This window comes from Haliaeetus albicilla, chromosome 16 (assembly GCF_947461875.1).
Source record: "Haliaeetus albicilla chromosome 16, bHalAlb1.1, whole genome shotgun sequence".
Classification (NCBI taxonomy): domain Eukaryota; kingdom Metazoa; phylum Chordata; class Aves; order Accipitriformes; family Accipitridae; genus Haliaeetus; species Haliaeetus albicilla.
The window spans coordinates 26,237,334-26,262,578 of NC_091498.1; the positions used below are offsets into that span (position 1 = coordinate 26,237,334).

At 47.1% G+C, this 25,245-nt stretch overlaps 1 protein-coding gene and 1 long non-coding RNA gene across 2 annotated transcripts in view; one reads left to right on the plus strand and one right to left on the minus strand.

The window, feature by feature from the left end:
- Positions 1-25,074, minus strand: LOC138689303 (uncharacterized). The gene is made up of 2 exons (XR_011328192.1): positions 24,962-25,074; positions 1-688 (listed from the first exon to the last, which is right to left on the minus strand). It is a non-coding gene; the product is annotated as an uncharacterized lncRNA (long non-coding RNA).
- The window catches only part of BDNF (brain derived neurotrophic factor), a 40,499-nt gene continuing 40,320 nt past the window's right edge, over positions 25,067-25,245 (plus strand). The window contains exon 1 of the mRNA XM_069804023.1: positions 25,067-25,186. The gene's annotated coding sequence lies outside the window, so the exon portion shown is untranslated. The remainder of the gene's footprint in view (positions 25,187-25,245) is intronic.

The window sequence follows — 25,245 nt, forward strand, 5'->3', positions numbered from 1 at the left end:
AATGTTTCATTCTGACAATTCAAATAAATGTATCAGGCTTATTTTAAAATAAATGTATCATTGTTCTTTCATACTTTTTTAAATACAGTCACATCTTAGCCAGCTGCAGTTTTTATTATTGAGGTGAAATATGTACTATAGGTCCATTTGAAACTGATTATGTGGGGTTAACCTGATCTGCAACCCGTATCTTGGGTTACTCCTTGATAAAGAAAGAATTTGAGTCTCATGCACCATTTCAGCTGGTTGTGTATTTCTGTTGGTTTCTGATTAAGCAAATGTGTGAAATTCAAAACAGGAGTGCTGACAGCTATTGTACCGATTGGGGAATAGTGAAACACACGGGCTCTGAAAATAACAATATAACGTCTTTCTGCACTTGTTTAGGTGGAGGCTGCCAATTGACAGCCTGTGGCCCAGACGCAAGCCTGTTCCTGAATGCTTTTCTGCTATTATATCGTACTATGAGGTTTTGTTGGTTTGTTTTTTGGGTTGGTTTTTTTTTTTTGTCCATTAAAGTAGGCAATAAGTTGGGCATCCTGGCTTGCTTGGTTAGAAGTAAATCCAAACTTCTGTATGCTGTTTGGTATGTAACGTGGCTTCTGTAAGTACTGGAGTATGTCAACGTTTTCTGGCAAATGGTGTTTTCAGATGGAAGTTATTCTTGCAGTTGCAGTAGAAAAACCTCCTCACACAGCAGAAAAATATAAAACAATAAAAGATTAAAAATTACTGTGTATGAAGGTTTTTTTTAAAAAGGAAAACCCAAGCAACTTGGAAAAAACAGGAATATAAAGGATTTAAAGGAGAATAAAGATGAGGTCTGCCACACCTCTGGTTCTGGGTGGTAAGACCTTGCTTCAGCCAGGAAGGCTGGTCACCTGCACCTCCAGGAGCGGTGGTCCCCATCACGAGCAATTTGCTTGTTTGCCCCCACAAACATGGCATCTGTCCCACTCTTACGCTGCTTCCCACCTGGCAGTATTTCTGACCCTTTCTTAACTCTTTTAAGAAAGATGCAACAAATCTAAAGGGCTAACATGTATAATCTGCCCCTGCGTCATCTCTCCCTGGGAGAGCGTGCTCTCTCCGTGGCTTTGCCCTGACATACCTGGGCAGCAGGAGAGGTGGTAGTGGTTCCCTTTTTGTTGGTTGATGTCTTTCCTGGATGCTGATGGTTCCCTGAAGCCCCAGAACAGATACTGTCCAGTGTTTTGCACAGGGTAAAAGCCCAAGAAGGCAACTGTATTTACTGACTGGTTATCCCTGATGTGATGCGTCTGGAGCTTTAAAGTGACTTCTTGATCCTGGCCTCTCTGAATGCTATTTTGGAAAAGATCCCTAAATTTTAGAGGTGCCCCAGCCTGAGCGCCCTGCTGGGCAGCAACCTTGCCCTTTGCAGCTGGCCGTGCGTGTCACACAGCATGCTGCTAACCACGAGCACACCAGTAAATAAATCCCTACTGGGGTGAGTTTGCAGTGCCATAGGTCTCAGGACACAGCCTGCCCCCTTGGGGTCTGGATCCTGGGCAGGTTGTGCCAGGACTTCAAAGGGTGTTTGCAGCACCTGGCCCCTGCAAGGCGTTTCAGGGAGCGGCATGGCCAGGCAGGCATTCCCTCGTCCCCTGGGATGGGTGCAGCCTGCTGCCACTGCCCAGGATCCCTCTCCTCCCCCTGGTTTAGGGACACCCCTGCCGATGTACCCACTGAGCCTCGGAAGAACCTCCAGCCCACCGCACCGGGGTGAGCTGAGCTGCCCCCGTGAGAGGAGGAAAAGCCTTAAACATGGGACTTTCCAACCTTCTATCTGCCTTAGGTACTGGGAAGATGATCAAACAAGGAATTGGGTTTTTTGTTTGGTGTGGGTTTTTTAGTATAAAATATGCCTATGTCTAGAATTACATTTTTAAGACATTAAAAGCCGATGCCGTCAAATCCTATAATTTGCCTTTGAGACAAACAGCGCACCTTCCCATCTTAGAGTTGCTACTTTTTGCTTTTACTACTGACGCTTGAGCCTCCTTGTTTGTAAATCATGCCCCTTTATTTTCTGGCATACTGTTTCCCTTCCCCACTAGCCAGCTACCCCCTCTCTCCTGCTCCGCCAGTCTTCTGTCCTGCTCAAGGAGGTCACGGTTTCAGGACCCTGCTGTACTTTGAATAGAGGAACCTTTGGGAAATCTGGTTTCACTGAATTAAAACACCGTGCGAGCAAAACATCCTTTAGCAAGGAGGACGCTCTGAAATTCTAAGACTTTTCTGATAAGTAAAAACCCTTTTAAGGTGTCTTCGGTATTAAAACTTGTATGGAACTTGAAGGGACTAAGCGTATTAGCTTCTCGGCTGGTGCTAGATGGCTGAGCTGTGCTGACGTGGCTGAAGCTAAACCGATTTCCACCAGCTGAAGGTCTGGGCAGTTTCTGTGCAGAAGTGGAACGGCCTCACCTAGAGCCCTGTGCAGAAAGGCATCGCTCTCCAGCAGAAGCGGGAAGGGGAGCCCGACCACTGTAGCCGCAGCAACAAGCAGCTCTTCTCTCCCGAAAGGCTGCCTCGTACCCTTCATTACAAGCAACTGGAGCTCATACTACAAAGTTGTTAGAAGCAAACTTTGTAAATGTGCATTGTCATGGAGACAGGATAGATCAGCTGAAGGAGCATATGGTTCTTTACTCCTTCGAGCTATCACTGGAAGGAGTAGACTGAGAAATATATTTAGTGTTTTCTTTTCAACAGATGACTAAAGATAAGGAAATAAAATTAGTTTGAGAAAATCCTCCTCCTTTTCTATGGGAAGTTGGCTGCTCTTCACTCTGCATTAGAAAAGTATTACTGAGATCTCTTGTTTTATAGCTGATCATTGACAGACATTTTGGAAAGGTCATATCTGAGAGACTCTCTTCACAAGCGTGCAAAGAAAAACACGAGGTGTTTTTTGGCTTTTTTAAATTATATGCATTTGCTGCTCTTAAAAGCAGGGTCTGTGTGTGATTTTCACAGATAGAAGACAATTCTTCCTTAAAAGAAGACTCTCTTGATCGTAGCTACGTGCTCACATCCACTTTAAGACCACTTCATTGCCTCAGGGCTAATGACAGCCTTGCTCAAAAGTCCTTCAACAACCACAGACGAGCTAACACTGGCAGTGGTGGAACACGTAGTTCCCTGCAGCCCTGTGGACTTGCCTCTTCACTGGCCTGGAAAAGCCCTTGGCTGCCCCTATTGAGAATACCAGTTGCTTTAATAGTGGGGTTTGTAATGTGATGTATTAGAGCCGTGGTGGAAATAAGGAAGGCTTTTGTCTCACAGGGTTGGAGAGAGAGAGGCACTCAGCTAAAAAAAGACAGCGAAATTGTTGATATCACCATTTCTCAAGAAAAGCTTTGTTTTAGGGGAAAAAAGACACTTTTGTTCAAGAAACAAACAAAAGCATCATGCAAAAATATTTGAGCAGCTTTATGGACCCCATTCACTAGCAACTGGACCACTGTAGTTCATATGAGTTGGACCACGGATGTGAATAACTAATTATACTTCTTTAGCAGCCAGTCTTTAGACAAGAACAGCATTAGTATAATTCCTTAATTAACAGTTCACACAAACAGTGGATTGTTCTATGCCTTTATGATACTTGTGCTCGGAAAGGGTGGCCTGACTGCAGTGTCCCAGCTGGAATTACTTGAGGGGAAAACGTTCCCCTTGCCAGGCTGAACCTCATGTCTCCTCCCAGAGTGCAGGTGGAAGAGGAAGATAGGAAATTCTTTCCACCTGGTTGTGGTCTGCTCGGGAATAGTTATAATCTTCCCCATGATGTATTAGTTAGCATGGTATTTTAGGAATTTCGGGGTTGACGCTATTGGGTGTCTCTGGAGGCAAGAGCACAGGCAAAGATGAAAGGGACATCAGCTGGGCGAGCGGCCTGGTGGGAACGTGGGAGGTATCGTGTTGCTTGGGCCCCTTGATCCCCTGCTGTCATGGTCAAGGATGGGCTGGCTGAAGAGGCTTCAACACTTGGTTCTTGGGTGACAAAATTGCCTTTTAACTTTTTCCACATTATTTGTGTTCGGCAAGACAGCCAGTTGTCTCCTAAAGGGAGCAGTGCCGGTAAGAGATTGCGTGAATATTTGAGAATGGAATCGGCAGCTGTGCCAGGCAGTGTAAACAGAAAGGGGGTTGTGTGAATAGGAAAGGGGTTCGGCTGCAGCTTTTCAGCCATTGGGAGGATTTGCTGCTTGATGTTTCTGCTATTTCACTGGCAGGTATGTGACCTGGGGTCCCAGGGAAAGGGACCAGGACAAGGGTGCTCAGACCCGCTTTCTGCTTCCTTGCTCTGGGTCCAGGGTCCTGAGTGAGCTACTTCTCGGGGCAAGATCTTGTTTCCCTGTCCGAGCATGGGTCGGTCAGGCTGGAGGGGTGAGGTGGGGGAAGACACCCCTTCCCCCCTTCCCCCCCCCCCCCCCCAAAAAAAAAAAAAAATTGGCCATGATTGAGCACGTGCAAATTTAACTTCACTGGTACTGAATGTTTGGGTGAATTGTGACCTTCTTCTACCTTCTGCCTCAAAACTGCACACATTTTGCACTTGGAAGGTTTTTTTTAACACAAAACTATCTATTTTGGTTTAAATTGCGCTGAACCAGAATGCTAAATAGGACATTCATAAGCCTGCAAAGTTGAGCAACCAAAAGAGGGGAGATGCTTGAATTAACACGGCCAAACAGTTTGGCAAAATTTCCAGCGTCTGAAACCCAGTGTTTTTAATGGAACGTACTGAACTGCTTCATAACTGGGGGGATGCTATACTCCAAACAAAATGCACATACTACGCGATATATAATGTAACTTGACAGTTTTAACCATGTGTATAATTAGTGATATTGACTCGGTAACACCGAGAACGACTTTTTGCTGGCGCTTCATCCCATTAAATTGAATCTTTCCTAAGGAGGAAAATCTAGGAGGCACTAGTCAGTCACTGACTCACTATCAGCTGCCTCCTTGCTAAAGCCTGAATGTATTCCATAGTAAGTTATTTGTCACAGTGACTCAGCATTGTAGGCTCCTTTTTAATTTCTCTCTCTCACCACAGAGCCAAGAAAATCTCCCACCTCCCCATGCCGTATGCTACTGAGATAGCAGTTTGTATCATCGGCCAAAGGATAACACATTTAAATGTGTGCGAGGAGCCTTATAAGGGCATTAACACTTGCCTCCAGGTTGGACGTCACGACGGCAAGCCAAGGAGAGACGCCAATAATAGATTCCTTGTGTTTGTACATGCCGCGGTGACTATTTGTGCCGTTCGTGGGAAACGGAGTGATATGCCAGACGGCAAAGTGTTTCATTTATCCAGAGTCACGGGGGTTGGTCCTGAGTGAGTCTTCGCTCAGACACGCAGCCCCGTTGCTGGAAAGGTCAGCGAGCAGATCCTGCCAGCCCGGGGGCCGGCTATGGGAGGGGAACTGGGGATCAACCCATACCCTCTCCCTTCACCGGGTAGCTCCCCTTCAGCCCAGAAAAATCAAGATTAAATGAGAGTAACTCTGAGCTGCGGCAATACCTGTGCCTCGACTTGCACATCTATACCTCGGTTTCCCCTGTGTAAATCGGGGATGATGAGATGTGCTGTCCTCTGCCAACTGCCCTGTGTTCTCTATATCAAAATGCTGGTGCCATTAATTGCAGGTTTTCCCCACCTGGTGCCACAAACCGGTGGGGGAAAAAGCTGTCGAGCCCAAATTCCTGCTCTGATTAGATCATTCCCTAAAACACCATTTCACCCATAGGGGACGGGGGAGGACAGTTGCGTGATGTGAAAAATGGCCAGTGGTGCCCACCTTGGTGAAGAAACAGAGAAAAGTGGAATAACGCTGCTGTGTCTCTCTGCCACCTGGTGAGCCAAATACTTCCTCATGGCATCATCTCATGTTTACTCAAATAATGATCTGCTTTTGTATTGCTTTATCCCTCGGGCCCTATTGGCCACAGGTGTAACCTGTGGAGAGTTTATAATTCAGGCAAAGAAGCCATGGCGCTTTTGTACTGACTAAAAAATGCTATTTATTTTGCTAGGAATTGGTCCGTGTTTAGCCAGTGCAAGCAGTATGGGAACCGGCCCAAGTAGCCAAGAGCTGCAGGGGGAAAAGGTAGGTCTTATCTGCAAAGTTCCCCAAACATTCCGAATGGGGAGTGCAGTGCATCGATCACTTTTTTATTTTTACTCCAAACTAATAAAAAGCACTCGCAGCTCAGTCAAAGGATGCTTGAGTGAAGTTTGAATCAAATCCATCTGGCTTCTTGGTGTAAGAGCGTGGCTTTCAATTAAAAATTAACGCTGCTGAGATCCAAACAAAGGCAGACAAAAACCATTTCCGCTTTGCGCCCTGTGTGATGGGTGACAGTGAAAAGGAAAAAAAGATGAATTGGGTTACAATAGTATTTGAATGCCTACAAATGGAAGCCTAAACAACGCTGACCTCATTTCCGAGCTGTTTTATGAAATCAATCATTCTCGCAGGTAGGAACGCACTGTACTCCTGTGACTGAGTAATCCCACCATAAGCAGCAGCATCTCCCCCTCTGACCAGTTTGCTGCCAGGTAGGAAAAGCCCTGCACAGTGGGAGTTTGGGAGCCCCTGCATACAGATGTACCTGTCAGTACAAATAGGAGTGCCACACGCAGTAAGCCAGGCACCGGCTGCTACTTCACGGCCAAGACTTTTGCACAAACAAAATGATTGTGACTTATGCTCATCGTTTGGGCTCCCGCGCCGGCCAAGCGGGTGGGTGGATGGCTGTGTTCCTCTCCCTGACGGATGGCAGGGCTTCAGCTGCTGGAATTTTAAGGACCTCTTTCTGTGCTGGCAACTACAGACGGAGCTCTTGCGAATGACATGTCATCCATCACGAAACCTCCTCAATCACCTCTATATCAGGATGTAGTGACCAGACAGCTCAATCAAGTTTTGCATATGCTATTTTTCCCCTGAACCCTTCCGTCCCCTCCTTCCTCATTACTCGGGCATTTATTTATGAAGATATTTGAAGTGGGTGCGAAGGTCAAGTGTAATACCCTAGGGGTTAAAAGCAGATGTTTACTTAACGTCAGCTGGGAAGGGAGGCGAGCTGGAGGCTGTCGGAAGAGACTCAATGGTGGGTCCATTCCCCAGCCTGAGCCCTGTCGGAGGGGGGCAGGTTGCGAGCTCCAGGGAAAATCTTCTAAAGCCAGGAGAAAAGTAAATAACACGTCAGCCTGGAAAACCCAGGCTGCCTGTGCCCACCTGAATGGCGGTATGTGTGCGTATGCATAGCTATAGGTGCGACGTGTCACTGCTGCATCATTTCCACTGTGTATAAAGCGCTCTTTTGGTGCCTGTCCATGACGCTGCATATTGCGAGCGTCTGGCTATGCTGTACTGCATTTGAGGTTAAGAAGTGAAGCAAACCATCTGAGGCCTGTTACTGAAATACTAACCAACCCCCCAAAAATGTCTGGCTTCCAGGTCATTAAAATGTTAGAAATACTCTTATGGCAGATCTTGGAATCTGTTGTTTTCCAAAGCCGCTTATTTGTCCCCTTCTGGAGAGAGGGAAAACAGGCGAAATTCAGTTTCTCCAGAACAGAAGTGCAAAGCTGATAAATGGTTGGGAGCATCACAGCCCACAGCACCATCAGCTTCGTTGTATCTTTGCAAAACTCTCCTCAAGCCACCAAGTCACCAGGCAATACCTTGACAATATTATCTTTTTTTCCCCCTCTTTCAAACACTCCATCATCTTATCCCAGGAACCATTGTCATTACTAAGAGGCTTCTGTGATCAAATATCCTAGCTGAGGTGATGTTTTCTATCTTGCCCTTTTTTTTTTTCTGACCTTTTAGCTGGAAATGTATAGAGCTTAGGAAATAGTTGCGTAAACAGTCATCTTGCACATATAGAGGCAACACTGCAGGAAATCCTTTTCCAAAGAAAACGACAGAATAATGTTTCATGTTACTGTAGGAACTTCAAAGATACTGTTGGCTTGTTATTTTTCACTTTCTCTTAATTTCTAAGCATTTGTTTGATACTGTTCTATTTTATATAAGTGCCAAAATATTCTTAATGTTTTTCTCTGAGAACTGACTATAGCCACAGCAATGACTTGGAAGATAGTTCTTGTCTCTCCCATCAATGACAGAAAAAAATCGTGTCCCTGGAGTAACATTCTCAGAAGTAACACTGGGTCTTGCTTACGTGGTGGGTAGAAGTGACTCATTGCAGAAGTGAGAGTAGAAGTAGGAAAATGTTGTGCCAGCACCTTAAGTTTCAGGTGAGGATGCTTCCACACGGAAACTTCAGTGGTGGTTCTGGCTACTGATGCTGCCTTTCCAAAAGAGTAGAGCTCAAGAAAAAAATAGTAGTATTTCCTAATAAAATGGTAAAAGTATTCCATGAGGATGCAAGAAAATCTCAAGTGGCTGACCTCAAAAGTCTCCCCTCCTCCCCCCAAATGATACGTTTCTGATCACCCTTGAAAGCCAATGGAGACTAGTAGGAGAGTGTTATTACAAACGACCCTAAAGCTCTGAACAGGTTGCCCTTTCTCAGAAGGAGGCAGGCTTGTTGCTTGATCTCCCGCCAATTAACGATAGCCCTGTCAGTTATCGCCGAGCGAGAAGTGGCAGCCTCCAGCAGCTCTGGGAGCAGTGACCCTCCTTTTCCCAAGAATTCCTCAGAGACAGCAACACAGGCACTGCGGTAGCGTAACAGGTTTCGTGTAGGATTTCATATCCTCTCTGAAGAAAAACATTTTGGTGTTACCTTTGCAGCACTATGTGACCGTTATCCTGTATCGGCACTCAGCTCTACAGATAATATCTCTAAATTAATTGTGTCTGTATGGTTTGCGATGACAAAATGGGCATCGGCTTGTGAACTCAACCTCGCTTTTGACGTTGCTTTCTGCAAAGAACTGCAGGATGTGCAGTCGGAAAGCAAGTATTTGAGCCCTTTTTTTTTTTTTTCTCCCCTTTTGATTATTTGTGCTGGTTTTACAACTACTGAAAACTGAAATCAAACAGACAAATCAACCAGCTCTAAACTACCCTGATGGGACACCGTAATGGCCACCTCAGCAGCCGCGTGGCTCAGTCCTCGCAGTAGGTATGGGCTGACACATCTTGATTAATCGAGTGATTGCGGGCTGGAAAGGCTCACGGCTTTAAGGGATTCCAATAGAGCTGGAAAGGGGGCAAAATTCCCATGGAATTTCTTTGAGGCTAGGAGGCAGGTGTTGCCCTTGCTGGAGCAATTTGGTCTGGGAGGGAGCTCGGTAGAAGGGTCCCTTGTACCTCCCTGCTCTACCAGGCAGGAGCAGCAGCTGCAGGGCAGGTCCCTCCTCTAAAATAAAGTGCATTTCTTGGTGTGTACAAAGGGTTGTGTGGTAGGTGATACAAAAGCATTGGGTATGTCCCTCCTTTAGTTCCTTCTCTTTATTTCTGGGTGTAAGCAGGCCGCAGCTGCTGCCCATACCAGCACTTCGCACTTTTATGTCTCCACCTGGTTGAAAGCCTCAAATCCATTTTTGTGAATAAACACTCCAGAGAGGCAGCTTTTCCATTTCAGAGGTGGAGAAACCGAGTCCCATAGATAAGGAAACTATTCACCTGCACGTGCGAGCAAGTAAGGGATGATAGAGCCCAGGTCTTTTAACTTCTAGTTATATGCTCCAGCCACAGGTTCTGAAGGGAAGCTTTCATTTTTCCACGACCTGTAGGGATTGCTGCTTTCAGACAGGACCCAGCTGTTTGTGGTAGAGAAGCGCAGCTGTGCAGAGGGAGCATCGCTCTGTTACGTAAAACATGATGCGGACACAAAACTCTTCGTCTAAAACAGCAGAGTAGGTGTAAAAAGGTCTCTGTGAAAGCGGAGCAGCGAAATGGAGCGGCCACACAGGGATGCCGGCAGGGCTGGGGGATGCTCCACGGTTAATTGCTGTTTACGAGGTCCTGGCACTAAACTCTATGCTGCTTCATGTCCGTGATAAAACAGGCAGCCCAACACCCAGAAAGGTGAGATTACCTTAGCTAGAGATGAGCTTACAGATGGATCCCTCAGCCATCGAAAAGCTTTCACTTCAGATTGATTTTTCTGTGGGTGAAGCAGGGTTGTGCTCTCACGTGGCAGTTTTGGTCTGGGGTGGTTGCTCAACCCTTCGCCGTTAATGCTGTCACTTTCTAATAAAAGCCTTGATTTGTACATTTGGGGTGGAATACCTGGGACAGCTGTCACTCTGCCCCAAAGCCATAAATCCTCATGGTCTTCCTCATCTGCCAGTCCTCCGTGATTAAAGCAAGAGCTCCTTAGAGCGATGAATCACCGAGACTCATAGGTATTCACTCACCGTGTTACCACTGCAGCCCACTCTGTGTGTTGTCCAGGCACTATTTGCCTGACATAAACAATAGATAAGATGTCAAACATGCAGAATTACTCTGGAAGGAAACAGCAATGATCTCCAGAGCTCCGGGTTTCTTATTTCCTCTTAAGCTTGGAAATTAAATGTGGGGGTTCTCTAAAACTAACACAAACGCTGAGGTGGTTGGCAGTTTCCTTTATTTGTGCATATAAAACGTGTTTCGGTGCAGCAGGGAGAGAGATGCCATTAATACCTAATACCAAGCACGCAAATTACTACTGGATTTTGTGTAAGTAATTTAGATCCCCTTGGTTTTTTTCCACAGCGTTCTCTTCTATTTATCAATTTCTTCCCTGTATCTCCCGGTTTGCCTGCGTCTTCATTCATCATTCATTTACAAAGCCATTCAGAGCATCAGAAACCAATTTCCTCCCTGAACCCGGTCCTGTAACAAAACAAGGCTACCCCGCATGCGAGCGATGTTATGAAGATGTGTGCTGTTTTGAACAGAGGAGCGTGTAGCAGGAGGTGGATTAAGACTAAAAAGAAGCCAAACTCTGTGTTTCGCAAACTAACTCTTGTCTTCAGCTCAGCATCCCTCCGCAACATAAAAATAGATGCTTTCCACTTTGTTTTCCTGCACAGGTCTGTAAACCGTCATGAAATTACACATCAAGCTAACGGACGCTGAAGTTTGACTTGTACTTTTGTTCTCTTCTCACTCCTGAATCCTTGATTCCCTTCTCCAATCAGACAGCTTAATTAGCCGGAGCCCACCCAACAAGTAGCTGGCTAGCAGCTACCCATCCCGCGCATGCTACCCTGCCTCTGAATCACCGCCTTGACTGAGATCCAAGGGCTCCGCTTTACTCTCCCTCCAGGGTGTGCGTGTACAAGCGTGCGAGCGCACTGCAGGCAACCCGCGTTTCATCCCTATCTGCAGATAGCAAATGTAAATCACCGGGGCTGTTACACAACCGCTACCTTACCTCTGTACAAATTTGTTAGTCTGTTCATTCGCGCGAGCGTTTGCTCCGGTGCCTCTGCCCGGCGAATCCCCACGGCAGCAGGACCCGCGTGCCCTGCAGACGGAGGATCGCATCCTCCCGACAGCTCCACCAGGTAAGGAGCTCCTGCGGCTCTTTGTGTCTTCTCAGAGGTAGGATCGGGTGGCGGGTGGCTTGTGCGGGAGGGCACGGGGAACTGTGGAGTAGGTTGGGTTTAGAGTTTTCCCGGGGTGTCCGGGCTCACGTTGCGTGCTCCTGCCTATCTCACCGATACCCGTGCCCTCCATAGACCATGCGTGTGTACGAGGCGAAGGTGAGGGAGTCTGAGATTTGCACGGCTGTGATGGCTTTTACACCCTGCACTGCTCTAAGTTTATTGGGAGAAGCATCGTAACTTCTTAGTACTTGGTCATTGAACCGTGTACTGTCCACGAGATAGTGCTTAAGTAAGAACGCTTTTGCCAATCCGGCCATAAACTATGGGTGGGAGATAATGATTACGCATTAAAATCATTTCTGTCAACTTCAGTATTTTGATGTTGCTTTGCTTTTGATAAGACTGAGGAAAAATACTGCCCAGGCATTTCAGATCCTGCTCTTACAGTCCCGCTTACCCCTGTAAACCAACAAGAGCCATGCACGTGAAAGAGCCGCATCCGTAGGAAAGCGTGGCAGAGACACAAAGTCTTCCTGACTTTTTTCACCCTACCTCATACAAATAATCTTTCCAGCCATGTTCTCACTGTAGCACCCCTGCTGGCACCCCTCCTCCAGTGTACCCCCAGGGAAAAGGCTTCAGATAGCTCATTCCAACTTACAGGGCATCAAAAGCTGAGGAAGACCATTTCTTGTGCCATTGCTCTCGGTCATTCTCTAACCTCTAGGGTTTTGTTCTCTAAATTGCTGTATTTCCATTCTGATTTATAGTCAGTCTTTGTGTGCATGTAAATGCACACAGGTGCATGTAAATATACGTTACTCATATATGCATATGTGTACGGCAAGGTCGGGAAGCAGTAGGCCAACGTGATGCCCAGCCTTTCACTCTGGGACACGACACTCCTGCTTTACATAGCCACAGTCCTCAGATCAATGAAAGCCTTTTCACTTGCCGGAGCTCTTCTGCCACGTCTGCAGATGTTATCTCATCCTTTTCCCTGCCTGGCATCCCTGGCGCTGATGGGGATGTGCCGTGGTGAAGGGTGGCCATGCCCTGCCTGCCTCCCCTCCCGCGAGCGGGCTGTAGGACTCGCCGGAGCACGGTGCGCGACCGCCAGCCGCGTCTCCGTAAGTTAAACTTGGAAAGTCTTATCCGAACCCCAGCCTTGACTGCTTTGGGAGGAGAAGCAGGTTGCAAGGGCTGAGATCCAAGCAAGAGGCTCTGATCTTAATCTCTTCTGAAGAATTTCGGTCTGCACTGGAGGCAACACCTGGGGACGCCTCCTCCTGCCCGCAGTCCAGATGCACCTGAGATACCCGAGCTCTCGTGCCCTTGTGGCACCAGCGTCTCCCCAGGTGCTGCTGTACTGGACCGGCACGGCACGTCCCACTCGCTATCGTCTCTCCCGGGCCCCATCGCTGCCCTCTCTGCTGCTGAACCCCAACAAACACCTCCTCGCCTATTAGCGATTCCTGCATTCCGGCCAGAAACCTGCAGAGAAGGTGCCGCCTGCATCTAATCCCTCCTGGCTCCATGTGCTCCAACCCGACCCTCTTTCCTCTGGAGAAGCTGCCAGTGAGAGCCCGTGTGCTCCCACCAGCTCCTCTGGCTGGCCCAGGAAGGGCTGGTTTCCTACGTCCCTTCATAAAACACAGCACCACCTCCCAGGGCTTAGCACGCACCCTGACGTCAGGGCACAATTATTTCAGGTGCTTCTTGCTTTTGATGGTGCCTACGTAGCTGCAATGGGAAGAATAACTTAAGCCATCAAATGTACTAAATGGCACGTATAAGGATGGGGAATGATAGCGACAGAGGATATAGCACGTTGTCCTTATTTACTTCACGCGACTATGAGCATAGACCTCTCTGTACTGCTGGATTTCAGAGCCAGTGGGTTATTTATCTGTGCTTTTTGGTTATTCATATTATTAAATGTAAATGACAGAGAATAAGCTCTACTAATGAGTTTGCACAGCAAAAAGACTTTATCATAATAAAGAATTAGGTGGGAAAAAAAGTTTTTAATTAGCTTCATTTAGTTATCAATATAGACAAGAAATCGTTAGAGTGATTTGAACGGGTTTGGTTTCGTTTTCTTCTTTACTGTTTCTCTAAGAGGCTCAAGGCCCGTAAGACAGATCCTGCTCTGGTGCGAGGTGGCTCAGCTCCCCAAAGCCATGGAGCGATGTCAATCTAAGCAGCTAAGAATCCAGCTTGCACTTTTCAAATGGCATTCAAGGCTTTTTAGGTAGCTTTATGTTGTTAATTAACTATATAACATGTTTGAATCATTTCTTCCTGCCATTGTTCTTGTTTGTGTTGCTCTACTCTCTGAGAACACTCTTTAGGCCAATACCGAAAATACATTTTTTTGAGAGGCTTAGTGGTACAGGAAGGTGTCACGTTAAGATACGGTGATTTATATGCTGCTGATTAAGTTTAAATAATTGAGAAGTACTGGTATTCTACGGCTTTCTTCTTACCTACTTCCTTGTGATTAATCATTTCTTTTCCAGCCTGTGGTTTTCCTTGTAGAGTTTACTCCCAGATTTTTTCCTTCAGAGTACTGCCACATACTTTAGATTTAGTAGGGATTACTCCCGAGCAAGGAATGTCGAAAGATTTGTCAGAAATCAGAGAAAAAGATAAATGTGAGATTATGAGAGACAGCATCTTCAGAACAACTGCATCTTTAAGCCAACAATCAAACCCACTGAAAGGCAGGGAAACCTTAGGCCAAGTTTCATTCCAGTCTCACGTAACTGCACAGACCTCAGAGACCGAAATTATTAATAACGATAGTCATCTTGAGTTTTCCCGACAAATAATTTGGAATTATCTTTATTGTAGTTATCTGAATCTTCACACCTCCCTTCCCTGGTAGTATCTGGGTTGCCTTCTCCTCCTCATGGAAAACAGGCTGCACAAAAAATGAGTCACCCCTAAAAGATCGGAAAATATTGGCATACATCATCTGCTCTTCAGGCCCGTGCTTTGTCCCAAGTGCTGATTGATTAAAAGCCTGATTAAAGAGGGAAGGCTGGCGGCATGGGATGGCTGCTGTGGTACGGAGGGCCCCCAGCATCGCGGGGCACACCGGCGAGGCTCGCTGCCAGCGCTCGCCCGGGCACGCGTGCTTCCAGCCACGCCGGCACCGCGGGGGCTCGGGGGACGAGCTCAACTCGCTACCCAGCTCCGGTAGCTCTGAGGCAAGGTAGGGCTCAGAAAGGTACCTGGCCACGAACGGAGAGCAGGCACCAGGCGAGGAGTGCAGCCACTGTAGGCTCACAAGGAATGACATCCCTTGCCTCCGCAGCCAGGTGGTCCCAGAGCATCTAACCTGATCTCTTTCTGTGACAAGGTGACCTGCTAAATGGGTGAGGGGAAGGCTGTGGGCGTTGTTTACCTGGACTTTAGTAAAGCCTTTGACACTGTTTCCCACAGCATTCTCCTGGAGAAACTGGCTGCTCGTGGCCTGGGCAGGTGGACTCGTGGCTGGGTAAAAAACTGGCTGGATGGTCAAGCCCAGAGTGGTGGTGAACCGAGGTAAATCCGGTTGGCAGCCGGTCACAAGTGGTGTTCCCCAGGGCTCAGTACTGGGGCCAGTTCTGTTTAATATCTTTATCAATGATCTGGATGAGGGGATCGAATGCACCCTCAGTAAGTTTGCTGATGACACCAAGTTGGGCGGCAGGGTTGATCTGCTGGAGGGTAGGAAGGGTCTACAGAGGGATCTGGACAGGCTGGATGGATGGGCTGAGGCCAACTGTGTGAGGTTCAACACAGCCAAGGGCCAGGTCCTGCACTTGGGTCACAACAACCCCATGCAATGCTACAGGCTTGGGGAAGAGTGGCTGGAAAGCTGCCTGGTGGAAAAGGACCTGGGGGTGTTGGTCAACAGCCAGCCAAACATGAGCCAGCGGTGTGCCCAGGTGGCCAAGGCGGCCAGTGGTATCCTGGCTTGGATCAGAAATAGTGTGGCCAGCAGGAGCAGGGAGGTGATTGTCCCCTGTACTGGGCACTGGTGAGGCCGCATCTCGAGTCCTGTGTTCAGTTTTGGGCCCCTCACTGCAGGAAAGACATTGAGGTGCTGGAGCGTGTCCAGAGAAGGGCAACCAAGTTGGTGAAGGGTCTGGAGCACAAGTCTTACGAGGAACAGCTGAGGGAACTGGGGCTGTTTAGTCTGGAGAAAAGGAGGCTGAGGGGAGACCTTATCGCTCTCTACAACTACCTGAAAGGAGCTTGTAGTGAGGTGGGTGCTGGGCTCTTCTACCAACTAACTAGTGATAGGATGAGACAAATCAGCCTGAAGTTGTGCCAGGGGAGGTTTAGATTGGATATTAGAAAAAATTCCTTCACCGAAAGGGTTGTCGAGCACTGGAACAGGCTGCCCAGGGAAGTGGCTGAGTCACCATCCCTGGAGGTATTTAAAAGACGTGTGGATGCGATGCTTAGGGACATGATTTAGTGGTGGACTTGGCAGTGCTAGGTTTACGGCTGGACTCGTTGATCTTAAGGGTCTTTTCCAACCTAAACGATTCTATGATTCTATTCTACGATTTCACAGCTCTTCAAAAAAACTTCTGCCAAATTCTCTACCCCAGGGTGCAGGCCACGGAATAAATGCACAAGAAACAGGTGACCACAGGTGAATATTAACCTCTAGGGTAGACAGTGCAAGTCCTTGTAGGCTTAAGAGCTGGAAAATCAGATTCTCTCGCTGTTTGCTTAACTCCTCTGCTTTTTTTCTGATTTACGTACAAGTTGAACAACTAAAGTAATTTTACCCCCCAAATTAACAATTTCTCCTCACAAGTGTTCTGCTGTTAGGCGATATGAATAAGTGCATTTCCTTGATATTATGATAGAAATATTTTTACATGGATCTTTTCCCAGTGTCAAAGTAATATTCCCAGGGGGTACAGGAGAAGAGTCATTATATACTTCTTAGAAAAAAAGTCTTGGGACTGCCAAATCTTGACCAACTTTATTATTGTGGGCAAACTGCTTAGGGGCCGAACTGCAATATCAGAGTCATTTACTGGCAGTTTAAATGCTCTCTGCCTCAGTTTTTCTTTTTGTAAAATAGACACAAAAAAGTCCCTCAAAGCTGTAAAGATTAATTCAGGTTTCTGAAAGATTTGAGATCTTTGCCTGAAACAAAATAATTGAATGTGATGTTTCTACTGATGAGGGGTATATGCTGTACAGACCCAGGGATAAGTTATTTGCATAGTTTTGTGGAATTAGGTTTAGCAGTGTTATTACCCACCAATAATCAGACTGGTAAACTAAAATAGGACATGATCTAACCCATACCGAGAGACAGGCTCATTAAATCAAGCAGATTTGTTTTCTGTTTTTCCCATATCTCTGTAGTTACACAATTTTCATTGAAAAAATTTCAATTTGCAGTTGTGCTTCAAAGTATTTATTCTTAACGATAGAAGCTGTACTGTTCTGTGTTTTATCTTTGTTTCTCCAAGAAAGCTGGTATATGGTAGTTTGTGACATTTCCATTGTGAAAGATCCTTAACATTAAACAGTTATTTAGAACCAAAAGCCCTTGCCCTAAGTTACATATGGTTGCACTTAAGCTGAAATCACCACTTTATGTTAGAAAATATTGTTTTCATCATAAAAGGTAAGTGTTCCCAGAAGTGTATTAAAATGCCAAGAGATACAAAAGAGAAATATTGGAATTCAATCTTGGGTACCAATGTAAAAATATTTAAATACACTATAAATTGCACAGATCCAGCACAGTTCACTGAAGAATCTTTCAGGTTATTAAAATATTTTCTGTTCAATAAGAGACACTAAAAGTAATCATGTAGTTTGTGTGCTGTTCAGTGTTAGAAACACTTCTAGATATACTTACTCAATAAAGTTCCCCGGGTCACAAACAAAAGTTACTTCGGCTCCTATGAGGAGCAATTAGAATAGGAGAGTATATCAGAAAATAAAGTGGAAGGGAAAATGCATAGATTATACTTAGTTCAACTCCAGTAGAAGTGATGAAAGGCAGAAAGGACTTAGGTGGCTGAAGTGGATTCATTCACAATGACATCTGCACACCTAAAGGTTTCGTACGTACATTGCGTGTAAGGAAGGTACTGACTCAGAGAGCCCATGCAGAACAACGTTAAGGTAAGCGGGCAGCGTTACATGGGGCACTAAATGAAAATATTGGCCCTTCTTTGCCATTCTGGCTCCAAGTCTTGGAAAAACAAAAGCCAGTCTTGTCAGCTCTGCTGGAACAGACTTGCTAATTGCCCCTCAGCGGAGGTTTTGCTAACGGCCCGCCTTTTTGACGGGTTATCACGTAGAGCAAAGGAAGGATGCTGCAGCAGTATGTGGGCTGAAATGGAACAAAACCAGCTTCAAATCTACGATGCAAATAGAAAGTAGGAGTAGCAATAATATTTTTACCAACAACCTCTAACACTGCTAAGTTTGATGCGTTTCAATAAAATCCTAAACAAGCCTTCCCAAAATTTTCCTCTAGACTTGCCCCTATCTTTGCGCAGCTTGATTTTGGAAAGGGTTCTCAGCTCTACCGCTTCAGATTGATTAAGAACAGATCTAATTCACGTCAATAAACAGTGCATCTAAAGAGATCTATTCCGTTAAGTGTGTAACTGCTCTCATTAGCAGCAATGAATGACCCTATCAAAAAGTTAAGCAGGAGTAATAGCACTACCTGAGGCAGAAAACATCATGCAAATCCTCCTAAGACAAGGCAGGTAGTTAAAGCTGTATGTGCGCCAACACCCCCTAGCTCAAACCCATGCATACGACTCCACAAAACAATGGTTTTTTCTATGAAAATTCATCTGTGCTCTAACTAAAAGGTGTACCGGTAGGATCCAGGACCTTCTGAGTTGGCATCAGAAGTCTTACCGTGAGTACGACTGTTTTCTTCAGCAACGTATTTATAAAGCTCTCCGCCTCGCTTGCCAAATTGGGATAGTGAGACTGTAGTGTCTAGCAGGTTGTTTGTCCCCCAGGGTTTCATATGCATTTTGCAGTAAATGTTTTCAAAATACCTTGTGTTAAAGGATCCTTGCAGGAATTCTTACGCAGGACAAGCTTTATTTATTTAGGTCAACATTAGCACTATTTCCCGGCTGTTGTGAATACTGTCTCGGGGGAGAATTTGTTTGTCATTTTAGTCAGAAAATGACAGGATAAAAATATACTGGACAGCTGCAAACATAGCTAGTATGGGGGTTTTTCAGTTAACTCGATGCAAGAGCCTGGATGGAGGTTATTATTTTACTAAATGCCTCAGTTCAGTGGTAGCCTCACAAGAGTTTCTCTGTATTTCTACTTCCCTTTAGTGTTTTTCTCCTACATTACTGTTTCGCTGTTCCCCCCTTCTTCTGTTGTCGTCTCACCTTCTTCCTTTTTTACACCGGGGACTTAGAGAGCACAGTTATATTTGAAAGAGCTCATCATATAAATGCCGAGACAAAGTCAAGGGTCGCTCTTACTCAGAGCTCACCAGTGTCCCTCAATAATCCTTACACAATATGCACGCAGTTCCTCTTGCTCTCTGCCAACTCAGTGTATAATTTCTCCAGCAGATATTTTGTTCTTAACAATAACACGTTTCCATCATGCTCAATGAGGTTCAAATGCGCAGCTGTTACTGAGAACTCCCATGGAAGCTGATAGGGTATTTGACTGTCGAGAAGTAGATTAATATGGTTTGGGAGATAGTTTCCTTTTAAACATTAACTTAGAAAGGAACTAAAGTATGTGTTTACTTTTCGCTCGTAACTACAATTAAGGCTAATCCCCTTTAGTTTTATAAGAGTATTTTTGTATTGGAAGTGCTGAGTTCTTTACTAACTCAGGACTGTACAGAACAGCATTGAAAAATGTGATGAGGTGGTGGTGCAGCTTATTTTGTTCACTGTCATGTTGCATGTTTGCTCCTTTTAAAGGAAATTGTAGAAAGAATCCGTTTTAAAGGTTGATGTGTCTGGAAATAGCTTCCCTGTGGTTACATGAAGGAAGACGTAGTCTTTATAGGCAAAAGAAAGGGTCCCCCACCATGCCAGTGAATCCCGTAATCAGGTTGCAATAGTAACAGATTACGGCTGTCATGTTTCTTTTTTCTCCAGGTTCTGATTTCTCTCCCTATCTCTGGTCTTCTTCTAGTAAGAGATACCCAGTGGCTCACTTTGCTCAGGTCATCCAGGAGAACTTACATGGGCCAATAGTTTCCATTACATTTATCTCATCTCCCGTCTTTTGCAGCTAACGGAAATGAGTGCCACACAAGCAGATAAGGTATAGTCTGAACTACATTTGCATTAGCGGTAGTTTGAGAAAAACAAAACCTGAATTCTCCATGAAACACGCCTTTTCCATAGATAACCAAAATAGTTTAAGCAAAACTTTTTACAGTAGTTGATGGCAAATAAAAACTTAATGCAAAACCCTCAGACCTGCTCTTAAACCCTCGCTACAGCCCCGGTGTGCTGCGAGAGCGATGCAGAGGGACCTAGAGCCGGCCGAAAGTGCAGAGCAAAGGATTTCCCCAGCATGAGCAAATCGGTGGCTGACACGAGGCTGGCAGAGCCGCTCTTACCTCTGCCGCCTTTCCTCCCACCCTAGCCTGCACAATGCGGGAGCACTGGCCAAGGCGCCCATCTCAAGGTGTTTGCTCCAAACACCTTGGATGCTGGAAACCCTGCAGTTATCCCAGCTTATATCAGGTCTGGGTACCGGTACTGGCTCTGGTACCGAGCTTGAGCCACCCTTGGGTCCCTCTCCTGGTTTTACCAAGCGTGAACGCGAGCTTGGCACAACTTGTGATTTTAAAAGAAGTCAGCGTGCAAAAAGCCTCCCGCCGATGCCGACGCCGAAGCCCCTCTCCTGGGGCGCTGAGGTGGGCAGGAGCCAAGGCTCTGCGCTGGCTGTGGACCCACCACCCCCTCCTCGGGGGTCTCAGCCTCTCTTCCCTCCAAACACGCGCTTGGAAGGCGAGTGCGTGCCAAGCCGTTCTCTGAGGTACAAACACAGCGAGCACGCTCGCTGCTGCCTGCCTACTCCAGAGGATTTCCTGGTGCTTTCAGGAGACTGAAAGCGAGCTGAAATGTTCTAGTGCTTTAAAGGAGGACTAGGCATTGGTGGGAGGCTTGTTTAGTATCTGAGTGGGATCATGACTACGATGTTCATCTGCATGTTACCAGCATGGAATATACGCACTTGGGAGCAGTTTGAAGACGAGCAGGCTCGGAAAGAAAGGAAAGCTCTTCCAGGGAGGGAGGAGGCAGAGTGAATGACTGCTAACACTTGCAGCATGAAGATCGGGGAAAAGATGGAGATATCAGAGCGGGATAATCTCCAGGAGGAGGAGATCAGGCACAGCAAATCAACACTTGATGGGAGGCTACCCTAAATATGTACTGGGAGGATGGTATTTACCCTCCAGGCAGTAGCAGGGCAGGTGCCAAATCCGCCTGTTGAAGAAGCGGGAGGTTACCAGCCAAACTAGCACACAATGACCCCGGGGGACCTTTCTTTCAAACACGCCATTAGATTGCTGGCGTGGAGAGAAGTTGGCAGCCCCGTTTCACACCAGCGATGATGTAATATAGCTCTTATTTCAGAAGCGTCTCCATAAACTTAACAGCTACTGTTATCGTCTGATTCTGCTCAGATTGCTAACGCTGGTGGTGTTTGAGGCGGATTTTCAGTGATCTCTGAAGGAGCAGCCCGTGCATAATGGATGTAAGGTGTCTTTAAGCATGTGCTTAGCAGTCATCCACACGTTTTGGTAGCCTTTCAAGTACATGAAAAAGCCAACCGGCAATAGCTCGTTGTTCTCAAAGATGTTTTAAGGCAGGGAACGAACGTTTGCAGCTGGCTTAGGATTTTGGCATTTGGCAGGTTGGTTCAAGACACTGTGACTTTCTAGCAATGCTCTTGCAGTATTCTTCACGCTCTTTTGTCTGAGAGAGGGGAAAATGTATGAGTGATTCCCACTTAATTAGGCCTCATCTGCTAAACAGTTATGTCACTATTTACATACGAGTAGTCCCACTGAAGTTAAGTCCTACAGCTGTATACTTCATCTGGTAACAATGTAAATCCAAGATAAACAGACTTGGAAGGAGAGATGTACATTGCCTTATATGTATGAACTACCTGAATCCAGCAAATGCTGTGCCGTGTCGTTCTGGCAAGAGCTAACAGCTATCCCGTTTCAACACCCTGTAAACGGATCACCTGATTATTAGTTTTAAACGGTGGACCAAACTCTACTCACTAGTCCTGACTTTTACTGAACTGTATCACTTGTCAAATGAGTAACTTTGAATCAGTTGTGCCCCTCCACCGTAATAAGAAAAAATAATCCTCCGCACCTATTCACGTCAAGTGATCTTTCGTGGCTGGGTCTCCCATGGCCTAGGGATCAACCCTTCTAGAGATAAAAACCACAGTCGGAAACAAGACTTAGGGAAAGGAAATGGCTGGAAACAAAACAGACGTCTGGGTTTAATTCTGCTCCATCCCCTTTCTAATGCCTTTCTTGCAGGAATCTCTCTCAGCTGTCTGTCAGTGAGCCTCCTCCATCATTTCTGTGCATTGACTGATGTCCCAGCTTCAGCTTTGGTCCATCAGAATGCCTTGGGCTGTTCTCTCACCAATGAATGGCACTACAAGGGAAGGACCGTGATTGCTTTATCCTACCTCCTCCTCTTCTGCCAGATAAACCCCATGCTCTATAGCATGCCGTATGACCCTACCAATGACAGTTTGTTCTCCCATACGCTTTGGTACCATTCTCTTGATTACTGTGCCTGGTTTTTTTCATGAACTAGTTCAGACTGACGTGACTGAAGCGATGTAAATCAAACTATCCCCTCGGCAAGCACGTGCTTGATTTGGTCTAACAAGCATGAGATGGGTTATCACTTGTCACCTATCCCCAGCGAAGTAGGTGGAGTCGTGTTGTGTTATCTTAAGCAGAAGTCTTGACCGGGAGCTCTTCTAGTTAGCTCTCCAAAGGAGTATCTTTGCTTGTGGTTCTGTCAGCATGACCCTGCCTTAGTATTGCTGGCAAACGCCATCAGTTTGCTCTGGAAAATGCAGCTGGACAGGACTGAAACCACAGCATGTCCAGTTCCTGCTGTGGATCTCCTGGGAAGCTTTCTTGGAAGTTTTTTTTATAGGTTTAACATTACTACATCAATATAATACTGTGACCTGGCAAAGGTTTCTTCTGGACATCTCTAACAACTGAGACCGTCATCAGAAAATGAAAATATCTAGAAGTTAATGAGATGAGAAGTAGCGGAGGAACGGTGCTGTAGATAAAATACTTTCTTACAAGTGATACAGCTGGAGTTACTTTCTCAATGAAAGGCTATGTTTCTTGAGCTATGAAAAAAGTATGTAGAAATATTTTTTGTAACTGACACTGCATCTTTATAAAGTTCTTTGTCCAAAACCACTGAGGACTCCATGGAGTCAGAAACTTTTAAGACTTAGATACATATTTGTGTAGTCAAAATATGAACCGTATGTCTTACTACCCAAAGTAGATATTACCATAGTTATTTTACTCCCTTGAGGGAGTGGCAGGAGCTACTTGCTTAGAAGCCTGGGACAAAGCAGAACTCCCTGCAAACCCACTTGTTGAAACACTCTGTGCTTTTTTTTTTTTTTTTCCCTTTAATGTGGTTTAAAAAGCGGTATTCCCAACTACTATTAACACTAACTATGAGTACTTCCAACTGTTGGAAGAAAACTTCAGCTTCCTGACTGAAGATCAATACTTAAGGACGGGGCTCGGGTGACAACCGATAGGGTGATCTATTGGGTGCAGGCTTACATCGGCACCAGCCTTTCTGCCCGGCTCTGCCTCTTGCATGTCATACAGCAAGTATGTAATGCCGGCGAAGGGATTCAGCCGTTCTCTTCAGGGCAGCTTTGCTGGAGCCCACTCGACTTTTCTTCTAACACCTTGCCCCCAGGACAGCCGAGGCAGGAAAGTACCAGCTGTACCAGTCTTAGGGCAGCATCTGCTGGTTATTGCATGGATCAACATAAATGGTTGTCATGGAAGAGGCTGCTTGCTTTGGCTCCCAGGCAGAGGTACCTGGGACGCAGGGCGGGGGGGGGGGGGGGGAGAACGGGGGATCTGAAGAGAACCGACCCGTAAATGCAATCCTAACAGTCCAGGAGAGAACTGGAGCGGGCGAGGAGCTGCTGGGTCTTGGTCTGGCTCTTTCCCGGTATGAGAGGCAGCACCCACAAACTTTGGAGAGTCCAGCTTCAGTTGGCTGCAATCCGCCTCCAAAGGCAAAGAAACCCGCCCCGCCGGCACCCCCGCCCCGCCCCGCACCCCCGCTCCCCCCTGGCGTTTTTAGAAGCGGGGAGAAGCGGGCACTGATAACCAAATCCGAGATTCGGACACAAAAATGGGGGGGGTGGGGGCTCGGACTTGGTGAGCCTCGGCAGGAATAACGCCGGGGGCTCTACCACCTCTCTCGGGGAAAGCCCCCGCAGTTGCGTCCGGGCGGGTGTTTTTTAACATCCCAAGAGGGGCCGAAGGGTCCGAGCGATAGAAATAACGCGGCCGGGAGGCAGGAGGAGCTCCCGGGGGGGGGACGGGGACACACGGCCTCGGCGGGGCGGGCAGGGAGAAGGGGAAGGGGGAGAAAAGAAGGGGAAGGGGGAGAAAAGAAGGGGAAGGGGGAGAAAAGAAGGGGAAGGGGGAGAAAAGAAGGGGAAGGGGGAGAAGAAGGGGAAGGGGGAGAAAAGGGGGAGAAGAAGGGGAAGGGGGAGAAAAGGGGAAGGGGGAGGAAAGAAGGGGAAGGGGGAGGAAAGAAGGGGAAGGGGGAGGAAAGAAGGGGAAGGGGGAGGAAAGAAGAGGAAGGGGGAGAAAAGGGGAAGGGGGAGAAGAAGGGGAAGGGGGAGGAAAGAAGGGGAAGGGGGAGGAAAGAAGGGGAAGGGGGAGGAAAGAAGGGGAAGGGGGAGAAGAAGGGGAAGGGGAAGAAAAAGGGGAATGGGGAGAAGAAGGGGAAGGGGGAGAAGAAGGGGAAGGCAGGTCCCCGGGAAGGAGCCCACCCCCCCCGCCGCCCCTTCTCGCCTCCTCCCCGGCGGCGGGGGCTCGGTGCGGGGCTGGCGGGGCAGCCCGCCCCCGGGGTTGCGCCTCCCGGGGAGGGCAGAGGGAGGAGGGGGGGTGGAAAAACGTGCTGGGAAGTGGCGACTGGGGGAAAGGCAGGGGTTTCCGAAGGGAGTTCGTCTTGGCAAGCGTGCCACGTTCCTCTTGTGGCAGGAGCTAGTATGCAACAAGTCCCTGGAGCGCTTCCCGTGTGAGCGAGAGCGAGCGTGACATTTAAAAAAAAAAAAAGCCAAATGTTTACTTACCTGTCACCCATGCAAATCTCCAGAGCCAGCTCGTCTTGCACGGCCCCAGGTGCGAGCCGGGAGGTGGAAGGAGAGCGGCCGGGAGTCAGGGCTCATTACACAGCGCGCCCGGCCGGGCAGGACTTTCCTCGGGAACTTTCTGTCCCGCTCCGGTTTCCTGGGAGGCGGCTGCGATCACGTTTTATACCGTGTTAGTTGGTAACCCCGCTCATTCATTAAGATCACGTAAGAACTCAAAGGGAAACGTGACTCTGAGCTAAGGCGTTTGCGTAAATCTATAGGTT